Raw genomic sequence first — 15,105 nt, forward strand, 5'->3', positions numbered from 1 at the left:
TCTGCCAGTTGGTGTCGACAATAGTGGGCTAGATGGACCCATGGTCTGTTACAGTTTAAGGCAGCTTCCTATGTTCCTAACTGCTGATTCAAACACTCAGCAAGGTCATGTAGTGGAGTCCTCATGAGACTCTGAGATCTCAGTACATGGCCTGTGTGTACACAATAAAACAGCCTTCCCCAACCTGGTACCCCTGGGATGTTTTAGACTATAACTCCCAGAATTCCTGACCATTGGCCATGCTGACTGGGGCAGATGGGAGTTGGAGTACAAAAGATCTGAAGGGCACCAGGTTTGAAAAGGCTGCAGTAAAGTCTACATGTATGTGGAAAGCTTTTAGGGAGAAGGCTTAGCTATATGCTTTTGCTGAATGTTTGAATCACTCCTGGCTTAGCCTTCTCCCTGTTGTGTAAGCTTAGCTTTTGAAGTTCCCATGGGGGCACTTCCAAAGAAATGCTCCATCCCTATGTATGTTCAAAGACCATACGATGTACCCATCTATGTATTTGGAGCCATTCATAGATCATTTTTTAATTGTGTTGTTAATGTATTTGTTTCATCGTTGCTTTAAGCAAGTTTTTATTTTAAAATTTTGGTTCGTATTATTGTTAGCCTCCTTGAGAGACATTTTGTGGACAGGTGGAGTATAAATCAAATAAAGCCACAAGTGTATGCATGTTTAGACAGGGAAAAAGTCCTACAATTCCCAACATGGCTGGCTGGGGAATGTTGGGAGTTGTAGGACTTTTTTCTGTATAAACATGCATAGGATTGTGCCCAAAATAAATAAATCAATAGCTCTGAGTTAAAATGTGAGTTTTTCTTCCTCTTTCCCAATCCATTTTCCTTTTTTGTCATGTCTTTTGGATTGTAAGTCTGAGGGCAGGGGCTGTCTCATTATTAACCTCTACATGCCTCTTTGGAAGCTTTGTTTGGCTGACGAGTGAAGTAAAAATATAATAAATATTTATAAAATATTATAAATGCCAGCTCAGTTAGGGACTCCCTGGGATATCTTAGGTCAGCACCTTCCGACCCCAATTCCCTATCTTTAAAATGGGGATTGGGGGGAAAACAGAAAATAATGACCTACAGTAGGGATGAGGAACCCATGGCTCTCCAGATGTTGTTGGACTTATGGCTGTTGTAGTCCAGCAACATCTGGAGGGCCTCGGGTTCCCCACTGCTGACCTACCATCACAGGCTCAGACTTCAGAAACCCAGGAGTCCCTCACTTCTCTTGTAGTAAGAACTTGGTGCACACGGATGTCATGTACCTGTAATACACATTGCCTGTGTGTCTAGGAACACACCGAATAATCTGAATTGCCACTTCAGGCATACAAATAAAAAAGTTTGGGTGTGGTCCAACCCGATGTAGTCATTTGCTGTACAGGTAAACTACTTACAATTACAGTTTGGCTAAAGGAATTACATTACACCAAAGAATCCTAAAAGATGATGCTGTTAAAGTGCTGTACTCAATATGCCAACAAATTTGGAACACTCAACAGTGGCCATAAGACTAGAAAAGGTCAGTTTCCATTCCAATTCCAAAGAAGGGCAATGCCAAAGAGTGTTCAAACTACCACACAATTGCACTCATTTCACATGCCAGCAAGGTGATGCTCAAAATCCTACAAGCTAGGCTTCAGCAGCATGTGAACCGAGAACTACCGGAAGTACAAGCGGGGTTTCGAAGAGGCAGAGGAACTAGAGATCAAATCGCCAACATTCGCTGCATCATGGAGAATGCAAGAGAATTCCAGAAAAACGTCTATTTCTGCTTCATTGACTACGCTAAAGCCTTTGATTGTGTGGATCACAACAAACTGTGGCAAATTCTTAAAGAGATGGGAATACCAGACCACCTTACCTGTCTCCTGAGAAACCTGTACGAGGGACAAGAAGCAACAGTAAGAACCAGACATGGAACAACCGATTGGTTCAAAATTGGGAAAAGAGTATGACAAGGCTGTATATTGTCACCCTGCTTATTTAATTTATACGCAGAGTACATCATGAGAAACGTTGGGTTGGATGAATCACAGGTCAGAATTAAGATTGCCGGGAGAATTATCAACAACCTCAGATACGCAGACGATACCACCCTAATGGCAGAAAGCGAAGAGGATCTAAAGAGCCTCTTGTTGAGGGTGAAAGAGGAGAGTGCAAAAGCTGGTTTGAAACTCAACATTAAAAAAGCTAAGATCATGGCATCTGGCCCCATCACTTCCTGGCATATAGAAGGGGAAGAAATGGAAGCAGTGACAGATTTTACTTTCTTGGGCTCCAAGATCACCGCAGATGGTGACTGTAGCCATGAAATTAAAAGACGCTTGCTCCTTGGGAGGAAAGCTATGGCAAACCTAGACAGCATAGTAAGAAGCAGAGACATCACCTTTCCGACAAAGGTCCATATAATCAAAGCTATGGTTTTCCCAGTAGCAACATATGGCTGTGAGAGCTGGACTATAAGGAAGGCTGAGCCAATGCTTTCGAACTGTGGTGCTGGAGAAGACTCTTACGAGTCCCCTGGACTGCAAGGAGGTAAAATCAGTCCATCCTAAAGGAAATCAACCTTGACTGCTCATTGGAAGGACAGATATGAAGCTGAAGCTCCAATATTTTGGCCACCTAATGCGAAGAGAAAACTCACTGGAAAAGACCCTGATGCTGGGAAAGACTGAAGGCAAAAGGAGAAGGGGACAGCAGAGGATGAGATGGCTAGATAGCATCACCGATGCAATGAATATGAACTTGAGCACACTCCGGGAGAGAGCGGAGGACAGGAAGGCCTGGTGTGCTATGGTCCATGGGGTCACAAAGAGTCGGACACGACTGAACAACTGAACAACAACAACAAAAGAAGCTTATAGAGGTAGATGGTCAAAATGATAAAATTCTAAACCCATTTAGGATTTTACCGATAAAAACAAGCATCATGAATTGTACTGGAAGCCCAGTGAAGATGCTGAAGGCCACTGGTATTATGTGTTCTTTCTTGCTTGGACCATTGTAATGAAAATGTGTTTACTGGTACAATTTGTACTGTATTTATTGGGATGCTAATTTATATGTATAAATGCAAATTTATAAAGAATTGTTCTAATTTAAATAGAGATATGGTACATGTCACCACAGTGTGACCAGGTGAGCTGTGTGCCTTGCTCAGTCTGCTGTCCAGGAACCATTGATGGGCAGCTTCTAGGCCCAGTTTTCCCTTCTGATGGTTCTTTATCTTTATACTGGACTTGGACCGGACAGCCCTTCAAACAGAGAACACCTTCCAAACAGAGGACAGTCCTCTGGCAGCCTTTCCAATGCAGGACTGTCCTCTATGAAAGAGGACACATGGTCACCCTACAATATGCCCAGGGATACTTTTGCTTGTTCACAAAATCTGAGAGGATTTCTGCCTAGGGGCAGATTAATTAAATTGGGTAGGTATTCCGGTTCTGTGAAAATGCATTTCACCCCGACTTCCCCAAAGTTGTGCTGCAGATCTGTTGGCCTATTGTGGGCAAGTTGTAATGCTCCCTAGAGATGCCAGAAATTAGAAAATTCCATTGTGCCAGCTATCAGGATAAAAAGGGTTGTACTGCAAAGATGAATCCATTGACCTAGTAGATGGGAAGCAATAGAAAAGGTCTCTCTTTTTTTAGTGTATATTTTATATGAATTAAAAGCCATGCATTGCAGAATTTCAATAATTTCATTGAATGGCGGACCTTGAAAGCAACTTGCAAAGGTAATAGAGTCTCCAGCACCACTTCTGGAAACAAAAAAGATTATCAGTTCCATTTACATGCCTTGGCACAGATTGTTTTGTCAGTTCACATTCGCACCTTCTGGAAAAGTGGATATTTGATTAGCTCTTGTAATCAGATAGTCTGTTTTATGGATGGGCTACCTAAGGCAGACCCAATTTTGTGTATGAATGATTTGGGACATTAGCATGGTAGCCTATACTGTGCAGCAGCGCATCCAAGAGAACTCTTATTCATCAGATGTTGTGAGTCTTTGGGTTGACCTAAATAGTGTGAATGTGGGATGAAGCTTTGGATTTAATTTCCAGATATTTAAGTCTGCTTTTTTTCCTAACTAGCCTTTAGGGAGGGAAGCAAATCAGATCAATTGATCTTTAGAGACCTAAAGAAATTACATTAGGTTGGAGTCAGTTACTGCACTAAACCATCTAGTAATTGGATTGCTCCTTGTAACTGATTGAAAACAGCTTCTATCTGCAACAATATAGGCCGGGCTTCCTTACAGTCGATCTGAGAGAAAAACACATCTTTTTATGACATGATGACAGACATTGCACTTTTCTAGCCTAATTGAATATGGTTTTATAAATACATGACTCTAACAATTTCAAACCTCCCATTTCAGATTTACGGTCTTTATCGGGACTTAATTTGAGCAGGCAGGGCCCAACTCCGGAATCTGTAGTCCCAGCCTGTTTTCAATACCAGGACTTGGACTTGAAGCATGTTAAAGAATAATAAAAATGAAAGTGCTCCTGAGCATGCACAGAGTCCTTTCCCTTCACCACTATAAGTGCCCTGTGACTAAGTAGATGAACATCTAGGTTTAGAGATAAGCATGGTTTCCAGGTTGAGACCCAGTATGTGTTGTTTTAGAAACTCAACACTTTTTTCACTATATATAGGTTTGTCCTATTTGCTTGGAAATCCAGGAATTTTCTGGCTTTCCACTCAGTGCTAGGTAGTGTTTCGCCTAGCCCTGGACCCAATCTACACAGGTAATTTAGTGCAGAATGAAAGCATATCAGGTCACTGGCAACACATGACATTGTCGCCATGCTGCAGCAACTGTGCAGCTTTCCTCTTAAAAAGGCACATTTTTGCAAAGTCCTTTTAGTGCATCTTTTTTCCTTAAATGCGGCTCCCACGCAGTTCAGCTGCAGTGTGCCCCGTTCCTCTGAATTAAATCCTGCATACTGGGCATGCCTAGGGGTGTGTCTGTGACCTGGTCAATGGGTGGATCTGTCCCTTTCCACCCCCCATTCCTCTCCCCTGCCCCCGCCAACCTTTGAAAGTAGCTGCTTTGGTCACAAGCTTCTCTTCCCACTTAGCACTATTACTCAGCAGCTCTGTTTGGCTGCTGGCTTTTCCTGTTTATTTTTACTTTGAACTACAATATTGCTACTTCGCAGTCCTGTAATCACACAACTGTGCAATGTCACATTAGCGCGATAGTCAGAATTGAATTGGACTGGGGCAGTAACTCACAGGGACCAGGGCTTCAGTGCTGCTGATTCACAGTCCTGTAATCACACAATTGTGCAATGTTGCATTAGTGTGTTATAGTAACTAATGTGGGGAGCAGTGCTTCAATATTGCTGCTTCACAGTCCTGGTGCATGTGAGGGAAGAGGAGCAGGGTAAACAATGTGACATAATTCATCTCTTCCATTAAACTTCCCTGAGCAGGGGAGCATCGAAAGGGGCGGGGAGCAAGCCTCTTTCATTTGCTGAGCAGCACCTACACAGTGGAGTTTAGAGTGTAGATCCTTCATTGCTTAAAGCCATAGGCCACCACAATGTACATTAAAAAGTGGGGGACGACAGTACAGTGCAGTCACATATTTGTATATACATAAATGCACCACACATCCAACAGAATCATCCCTACTAGGCTGCTTGGGCTTTGGCATGTATTTTCCTTGCTGCCAAGGCAAATTTTGGTACCTGGGCAGTGGTAAAAGCATCAGTGCTGGAAAGAAGAACACATACGTGTTCTAAGGGCACTCTATTTGAGAGGCACTGGAGAATGATGGCAAGAAATTTATGCCTAGGATGGCCACAGAGGGGACATCTTAGTAAATAATGAGAGACATCCTCAACCTCCCCAGACCCTCAGATACTGAGTCACTGATGGAATGGGGTATTGTCAAATCTTCCCTCCAGGAAGGCAGAGAGCGTGCATTGTAGACGCAATACTGTAAATGATTGCCTTAAGTGGGGCACAGTCAAAGTTGTAAAGTAAATCTCCAGACCAAATAGGGATGTATGGATCCCCTTACCTGGGGTCCGTGCGGGGGTCTGCAGGCAGGGGCAGGCGATCCAGTCCTCCCCCTGGTATCCTTCCTGGCTGGCTCTGCTCCGTGGGGAATCTGCGGAGCCACCAGCCAGCTCCAGTCACTGCCCGACTTCCAGCCGCAGCCGGTCTGCAGACACAAATGGTGTCCGGCATAGGGGACATCATTTGCGTCCCTCCCCTTGGCCGTGATTGGCTACTTAGATATTTACGCAGCCAATCATGGCCAATGGCAGGGACACAAATGGTGTCCACTGTGCCATTTGCATCCCTGCTCTTTGCCTTGATAGGCTATGTAAATATTTACATAGCCAATCACGGCCAACGGCAGGGACACAAACGGCATCTGCTATGCCAGACGCCATTTTGTTCCGCAGCCCGGCAGCAAATGGCTGCGGAACAAAGTCACTGACCTGGACCAGCTGCTGCCAGGTAGGTTCCATCCCAGGGGGAATTCGGGGGGTGGCGGGAGGGGGTAGTCCGTTCCGCCATGGACTCCAGGGGCCTGGATTCCAAAGAATCTGGCCTCATTGGAGTCTGTGGCGGATTTCTCCGCCATCCCTAAGACCAAATGACATCTTATATAATGGATACCAGCAAGAATAAAGCATTTGTGAGATTGTAACCAAATCCGTCCACTTAGAATATAATTTTTTTCTTTAAGCATCTGCTTTACTATATCAGAAGCAAAAGAAGGAAAGGACTCGGTATCAGTTCCATAAGCTTGCAATATAGGTCTGGTCAGGTTTATCCAAGACTTTTGGGATGGGGTCTGAGGTTGCTTTTGAAAGTACTTTTTTGGAAGGCAGGAGTCACTCATGTCAGCTTGAACCAATATAAAGCAAGAACAGAATGAAGAGATTTTTAACTGAAATCAGTCCCACTTCTACCCTTAGAAGCGCCCTGGGTGTACCCAGGGGGAAAGTTAAGAGGGATCTCATAAAAGAGTTCTGAACCACCTCAAAAATAGAGGCATTCGTGTATCCCCATACCTCTGCCCCATACGTCAGTTGTGAAACTACCTTCTTCTGAAATATCTCAACTGCAGTGGCAACCAAGCTTCTCCCTTGTGATCTAGAGAACTGAAGGAGGGACTGAATAGACTGGGATGATTTCAGCTTAATTACATCTAGATGTTGTCTCCACAAAAGTTGGGCGTTGAAGTTAAGGCCCAAATATCTAAAGTTGTTCATTTGTTCAATGGATTCATTGTCCAGCTTCCACATATGAGTTTTCCTTTTCTTCCCAAATTTTTCCTTTTCTTCCCAAATCCTATAATTTTAGTCTTAGCATAATTAATAGACAAATGCTCTCTTGTGCAAAACGTACTCACCTTTCTCAAGAGCCTTTGCATTCTAATTAATGTAGTGGAGATCATTGCAATGTCATCCGCATATAGGAGAACTGAGAGTTTCACATCCTGAATAGATGCTGGAAAGCATTCCAAATCACTCAGTTCTTGTACAATGCTGTTAATATAAAAGTTAAAAAGAAAAGGGGCCAATAGACATCCCTGATGCACCCCTTTATCAGTTGGAATGCGTTCTAATAACAATCCATTCGCCCCAAGCCTGACTCTAAGAGTGGTGTCAGAGTGGAGCATTTGGATTAAAAGAAACAGCCTTCTATCAATGTTTGTGGCAGATAGCTTTTGCCACAAACAATCTCTATCTACAAGGTCAAAGTCTGAACTAAAATCCACAAAAGTAACAAATAACTCTTTTCTGTCATGCTGAGAATATTTCCGTATTAGGTGATGGAGAACAAAACACTGGTCTACTGTAGATGTCCCCTTTGCAAACCCTGCCTGTTCTTCAGCTAAAATCGAGTTTTCAGCTGCCCATGACTCTAATTTGCATAAAAGATATTTAGTATATAATTTTGAAACAACATTAAGCAGACTGATTGGTCTAAAATTATTTGGGTCTGCTATACAGCCTCTCTTGTGAATAGGAACAACAATGCTCACTTCCCAGCCCTGGGGGATTTTTCCATGCTGGTTTATATAGGTAAACATTGTAGCAAGAATTGGGCACCGCCAAGTAGAATTGTTGTTGTTGTTGTTCAGTCGTTCAGTCGTGTCCGACTCTTCGTGACCCCATGGACCATAGCACGCCAGGCCTTCCTGTCCTGCGCTCTCTCCCGGAGCGTGCTCAAGTTCATATTCATTGCATCCGTGATGCTATCTAGCCATCTCATCCTCTGCCGTCCCCTTCTCCTTTTGCCTTCAGTCTTTCCCAGCATCAGGGTCTTTTCCAGGGAGTTTTCTCTTCGCATTAGGTGGCCTCTTCAGGGGCCTGTTTAGGAGGCAGGGAGGCAATCAAATCACACACTTCATCCCAGGTTACTGGTTCCCAATCAGGGCAGGAAGACAAAGACAAGGAATCCCTGCCATAAAGGGGGTCAGAGGAGATCCCAGCAAAAGATTGTCTAAACAAGGCTGAAAAGTGAGCTTGCCACGGTGAGGAAGCAATTTGATTATCAATAGCACCATGATATTGTGCTTGTCCCTTTTGTCACTAACATCCAGAATCTGGTTGAATCTCTTTCTAGAATTGCCAGCCCTAGCTCCATCCAGGATTGTTGTACATACTCATTCTTTTTCTGGTGCAGGAGATTTTTATATTCTTTGCACAAGCTGATGTAGACAGTAAAGTTTTCTAAGGAGTCTTCTTGCCTTAATCTCCTGATCGCTCCTGCCAACCTATGTTTCTGGGCAGTGCACTGTTTATCAAACCACCCTTGACTAGTGTGCAGGCCTGAAAAAGGAGCTTTAGTAGTGACCACAAATGGTTGAAGTTCTTTTACTATTTTCCCATAAGTTCCCAGGGGGTCCAAGGAGGTAAAAAATTTATCTCTCAAAGACAATATCTTGGGGGTCACTAGGAATAAGTTTATTTCTTCTTGCAGCTTCCCATTCCAACGCAGCCTTTTTTCTCCCTGGGTTATCAAATTATTTGCAGAAGCAAAAACGGGGGTGGGGGGGGACTTTTCCAGTTGGTAACGAAAGAGGCATCTGAATTGGCATGTGATCACTCTCTGGTCTAGTAAGGATTTTGAAATTGTTGAAAAAGAATAGAGCCAATGGTGAGGGGAGCATAAAATCTATCACACTCTTGCCCTTTGGGCCAGTATATGTATATAAGTTCGAGTCTGGGTCTATATATGTCCCATTACATATATGTAAGTGAAACTTAACAACAAGAGCAAAGAGGAATTGACCAGCTTTAATAAGCCCCAAATCCTTAGAATTTCTAGTAGGGAGAGAAGCCAGATCTTCTGGAGTAAGTCCCATTTTCTCACCCATTTTACATTTGTTTTGTCCTAGTCTAGCATTCATATTACCTGCTATCAGAATTTTGGGGTCAGCCTGTATTTCAAATAAGGTGGAGAGGGCCTGATCAAGTTCATTCCATATGGAGGTACCTTCATACTTTGAATTCTGCAGGGAGGAATATACATTTACTAAAAAAAGAAAAGAAAAGACCTGGAGGCCAATCCACCTGAAGAATTAAGATGTTACTGCTATCGCTTACATCAAGCTGTAAAATATTTGGGTTACTATCCACTGAAACCATAGTTATTAGGCCGCACCAGGCACAGCCTCTACTGTCTGATTTGCTAGCTGGTTGGGTGTACACAAGGTATCCTGGAAAGGTGGGAACAGTCATAGTAGTAACTCAGGTTTCTTGAATAAAAAGAACTTCAAATTGAGTGCAATTTTTTTTTTTAAATTATCATCTACCAGCTTGGGGGGTCTTCCTGCAACGTTCCAGGAAAGTAATCTAATAGAAGTTACAATGCCAGCCTTTGAAGAGGAAGATAGTCAGCATAGACCAGCCCTCTTAATGATAGCAGCAGCTTGTTTATGGAGTCCTGTTCCTTCAGATATAATTCCACTACCTCTGTCTCCACATGGCCTGTCTATTGCTGGAGTCTGAGAGGGTGTAGTTAACCGCCGTTCATATGCAAATTCTAGCCCTATGAAGTGTCCATCAGCTATACAGTTCTGTGCTGCATGGTTCATAGTTTGAAGAGGCAGGGGACTGTGGCCCTATTTTTCAGAGAATGTGCAGGAAGAAGGGGTAGTAAAGTTATTTCTGCTGTAACTTTTTGAAGTTTGATTTGAAAGAATCCCAGCTCATTTAGGTTTGATTTTCCTAAAGAGGTGAACTTGGGAGGCTCGATAGCAGAAGGTGAGTAGGATGGTGTCAGGCAGTGCTGCGGCTGTACTGCGATTTGCTCATCTGCAGCCTTTTTCTCCAAGGAGTTTAAATTAGATGGTTTCAGTGATCCTGTGTGGCTGATGTCATCTGATTGACATCAACCAGAGGAGGCTTTTGCAAAGTGTCCAAAGCAGGGCAGCCTTCGGCTAATCTTTTCAACAGTGCATGGAGCCTGGTAATAAATGACTATTGTTCCATTACTGGCAGGTCATAGAATGTATTAATTAAAGCCTCTTCTTCAGGTATCACAGAAATAAATTGTTGTTCAACTGGAGGGAATTCTTTACCAGAGTCTGTATCATATTGGCTCTCAGTTCAGTGGACCATACAGAGAGGGTTCTTATTCATATGCCTGGTAAAATCTAAGTCTTTGACTCTAATCTCATTATCATCATGGTCTAGATTTATTAAATTGTTAGAGTCAAAGTTTATCAGAGCTGACTGTTTTTTGACACAGGGGGTCAGAGTCAGGAGGGTCTCTTGTCTGTGGGTGTCAGTATCCTGACATTTCACAGACAATCCTTCAATCAAAGCTTGGGTCCAGGTGTTTAAAAAATGTCTTTTCACCTGTATCCCAACATTGGCAAAAGCCCCCCTATATTGAGGATAGAGTGCACAGTGGAGGTTTTAGTGAAGGTTATTTTTATCCCAAAATTAGGGTAGTCAAAGGACAGGGTAGTTAATTAGGGTAGTCAAAGGACAGATCTTCAACATCCTCTATGTCAAGAACTGACAGAAAACCTACACAGTTGATGACGTTCAGTTCTACTCGCTGGACTCCTCCTACTCAAAGTATGGCAGATTCAAGTGCTGTTTGATCCATGAAAGTGGGTTTTTAGGTAGTGTATACTCTGCTTTTCTTGCTTTGTGTGTTGCTGACAGACCAAAGCTATTTCATGAAAATGCAGATATAATCAGAAAACGCTTCTGAACCCGTTCCCATGTAGACTGGGCCCAGGTGATGTGTCTCTCTCAGTACATTTTTTCAGCAGTAATACTTTCTAGCAGAATGCATCATATGACATCATGCATTAAGACCACTACCATGGTCTTAATTAATTTAATGGTCTTAATTACCATGGTCTTACCACCACTACCATGCATTAAGACCATTACCACTACCACTATCATGCATTAAGTACCACTAAGTTCAAGGAATTTTGTAGCACTGAGCCCTGTTCAAATTGTACTTCATTAATTCATAGCATTTTTATCCCACACTTGAGTCAAAAAGGCTCTTAGAGTACAAAGGTAAGAAATATGACCATCTCTAAAAGACATGACACAAAAGGAAAGGGGATTAGGAGGGAGGAGGAAAAAAAGCAAATTTGGGCACTAGATTCTTATTTGCAAAGTCCAGATCTACACACAGTGGAAGGGCTCTTTCCCTGAAGTTGTCAGCAGTGGCAGCTGATAGCAAGAGAGAACGATGAATCCAAGCATGTTGGAGACATGCCTCACTCCTGCTTCCTCTTCCTCTCATGGTCTCAGCGGTGTCAGTTGGTAGCAGGAGCGGTTCTCAGCAGGAGCTGTAACCAGGCACAGGAAAGGGATGCCTGACTGCTACTTTCTGTAAGGCAGCCCCACAACATAAAAAGGGGCACTTTTCTGAGTATGTGGGGTTTGTGACCATGGTTGCAAGCCCAACCCCTTGCTTGTCTGACTTCCATGTACTGGGGGAGAAAGGACAATCTGTCTGCTTATATTGCATCAGTGACGTTTCTGCACTGAATCCTTCTAAATAACTAAGTTTTATAACTAAATTCCTGGATTACCATAGGAGAATGTCTAGGGATACTGATATTCTCACAACACAGTACCAGGTCTCCTGCTTTCATTTTAAAGAAAGTTTCTAGTAGAGTTGTGCCAGCCTTTTGCCCACAGACATGTTCAGCTCTGTAAAGGGGAACTTGTTGGCAAACTTTCATGACCTACCCATGCCTTGCTTACCTTTTTTGTATGCTATTTGCAGCTGCTTCGTCCTCCAGTTTGCAGCTTCAGTGCCTTTAAAAACAAAATCAAAACACTAGGCTTCTTCCTCAGGCAATCCCAGCCAATCAGGGATCATGCAAGCAACATGGTAATGGCTTAAAGCCAAATCAGAATGAAAGCAACACTTCCTATCCTCGCTCTGAATGGTCAAATATTTTTGGCACATTTCTGTAATTTTCAGGGGGGCTGTGATATGGGGACGGTCCATTTTGCAGTGTGTGTGTTTCTGCATGTAATGTCCTAGAATCTAACTAACCCTTGTAGAACTGAGAACCACTGAATATATAGGCTACCTGAATGTCTGCCCCTTTTCAAGCCAACTTACTGCATGCAAAGAATCTACCATGGCCTTCCTGCATGTAAGGAATTGTCACCCTATGCAATGAATGGATCCATATCAGTATTGTGTTGGATTTGGACACAGAGAATTAAGTGGCTGTTCCCTTCGGTAAAGTCCAGGCCCCAGGCTTTCCGCACCCCAGCTGGCCTTAGGAGAAACCATGCACAGGAGTTGTATTAAGAGCCCTGCCAGGGAACTGTATAAAGCTCTGTTAATAACCCGTAATAATAATGTTACCAACCCCTTTGTGGAGCCTGAAATCAGTAGATGATTTTATTCTGTTTTATTTTTTTGAAAATGGTACTCCTTGTTTTAATGGAACTTCTATTGAATATGCATTGATTGAATGTTTATTGTATATGTTCTGTATCATTTTTATCTTGTACGCTGTCTTGAGAAGATTCCTCCCTTAAAAGCTGGCCTAGAAATTATTTAAAATAAATAATAGTCAATCCTATAGACAAGGATTGCAGCAGGATAACACTTGGATGAGAACTTAGGAGGTATTTCTCAAGCCACTTCACATGCACCTGAAGCAGGGAAGCCATTTCACAGTGGGGAAAACCTATGCTGCTCTGGTATGTGTGTTAATCTAGAATCAAATATGGGTGAGGCCACTTGAGTGGATCTTTCCCACCCGCACATTTGGTCTCCCAGCTAGCCAATCATTACATAGGAAATGTTCTACCATGTGGCTAGGATGGCCATGTATCTTCTTTTAGGGACGGCAGTCCTCCGTTTGAAGGGCTGCGAGAGGACAGTCCTCTATTTTGAAGGTGTCTTCTATTTAATGGGCTGTCCAGTCCAAGTCTAGTTCAAAGATAAAGAACCATCAGATGGGAGAGCTGGGCCTTGAAGTGGCCCATCAACAGCACCTGGACAGCAGATTGAACAGGCAGGCACACCGGTCACCTGGTCACAGTCTTCCACACTAAGATGAGATGTACTGCATTTCAATCTAAATTATAAGAAATGGTGTCTAAATTTGCAGCTATACATATATATATGATCATATGCACATTTTATGCAAATTGGTGTCCTCTTTTGTTCTCTTTTTTTGGCGATTCATCAGTGGCTACCCTAGCTTCTGATATTCACACACATGCTGCATCTGTGTAGGATTGTACCATGTGGAACTGGCTCGTGTGTGTGTGTGTGTGTGTGTGTGTGAGAGAGAGAGAGAGAGAGAGAGAGAGTGTGTGAGAGAGAGTGCTTCTCCATGGCAATAGTGTTTGTTTTTGTATTACAGGTTTCAGTTAATCATCTAAGTCTTTTTAACTTTTAGTCATTTCTTTTTCTGCAATGAAGGGCTGAGTGGATTTATTTTTGTGCCGCCTTCTGAGCTCACATAGGTGACTCATATCTGATGCTTTTTGCAATCTGGGCATCCTTCCAAATATGCCAAGAGGAAGCTATGTGAAAAGCAAATCTTTGAAAATCAGAACTAAAGAAGCCCTTCAAACTGATAACTACCACTTCATGTACTCCATATCTGGCTTGTTTGGGGTTCCCCCCCCCCTTTGTCATGCAAATCAGATTCACAAGATGTATTGATTTTCTTCATTAATATTCTTTTCATTAAAATTACTTTTAAAAACACACCCCAGAGAATAAATGGGGATTATTTTTTACTGTATGAATGACCAACCTGCAGCACAGGAAAAAAGTTTGTGACACTCCTGGGAGCAGGAAGCAGGGTCTGGCTATGGTACATAACCCGGCCTTCTATACATTCCCACCTTACCTTTCCAGCACATCACTGTTGCCTGTTCCCTGGCTTTGATTGTCTCCCTCTTTGTTTCAACTCATTTACTATACAAGGTTTTGATTAATAGCAGGGCCAGCATTAAGGGTAGGCATGGTTGGGCACCTGCTGATGGCCCACGTACCAGCAGAGGCCCACTGACAAGAGCCCTCTGGACTTGCCCCTCCCCTTCACCATTGCAACCTGCTTGTTCACCTGCCTCTCACTCTGGCAGGTGAATAGTGGTGGTGGTGAGAAGGAGGAGCAGCAGATGCTCTGGCTTACTTGCTCTCTGCCTACTTGGTAGTTCAGCAAGCAAGTGGTAGCAATGATGAGAAAGAGGAGATGGAGCAATAGAAGTTAGTGATAATGGTGGTTTGAAGGTAGACTCACTTGCCTTGTTCAAGGGCCCCTGAAAACCTGATCAACAGACACAGTCCAGAGAAAGTTAGGAACACCCACCACGTCAAGTGTTTAACTGCATCCTTACAGGCTGCATCCCATGCTATGATATATAAGATGGGCAAAGTCCTTGAGCGGGTCATGGCCAACCAGCACCAAGTGCTCTTGGATGAGGCTGGTTATCTAGTCCATCTCAGTCAGGGTTCAGGCCAGGTTTCAATGCGGAAACAGCCTTGGTCGCCTTGCATGATGATCTATGTTGGGAGAGAGACAAGAGGAGTGTGACCCTGTTGATATTTCTGGGTCTCTCGGTGGCTTTTGATACCATCAACCATG

At 43.2% G+C, this 15,105-nt stretch overlaps 1 protein-coding gene across 1 annotated transcript in view; it reads left to right on the forward strand.

Annotated features, from left to right (window-relative positions):
* The window catches only part of TBX20 (T-box transcription factor 20), a 61,674-nt gene that overhangs the window by 35,712 nt on the left and 10,857 nt on the right, over window positions 1-15,105 (forward strand). The window lies entirely within an intron of this gene.

Source organism: Heloderma suspectum, chromosome 5 (assembly GCF_057233095.1).
Source record: "Heloderma suspectum isolate Gila_16-S chromosome 5, 16-S_ref, whole genome shotgun sequence".
Classification (NCBI taxonomy): domain Eukaryota; kingdom Metazoa; phylum Chordata; class Lepidosauria; order Squamata; family Helodermatidae; genus Heloderma; species Heloderma suspectum.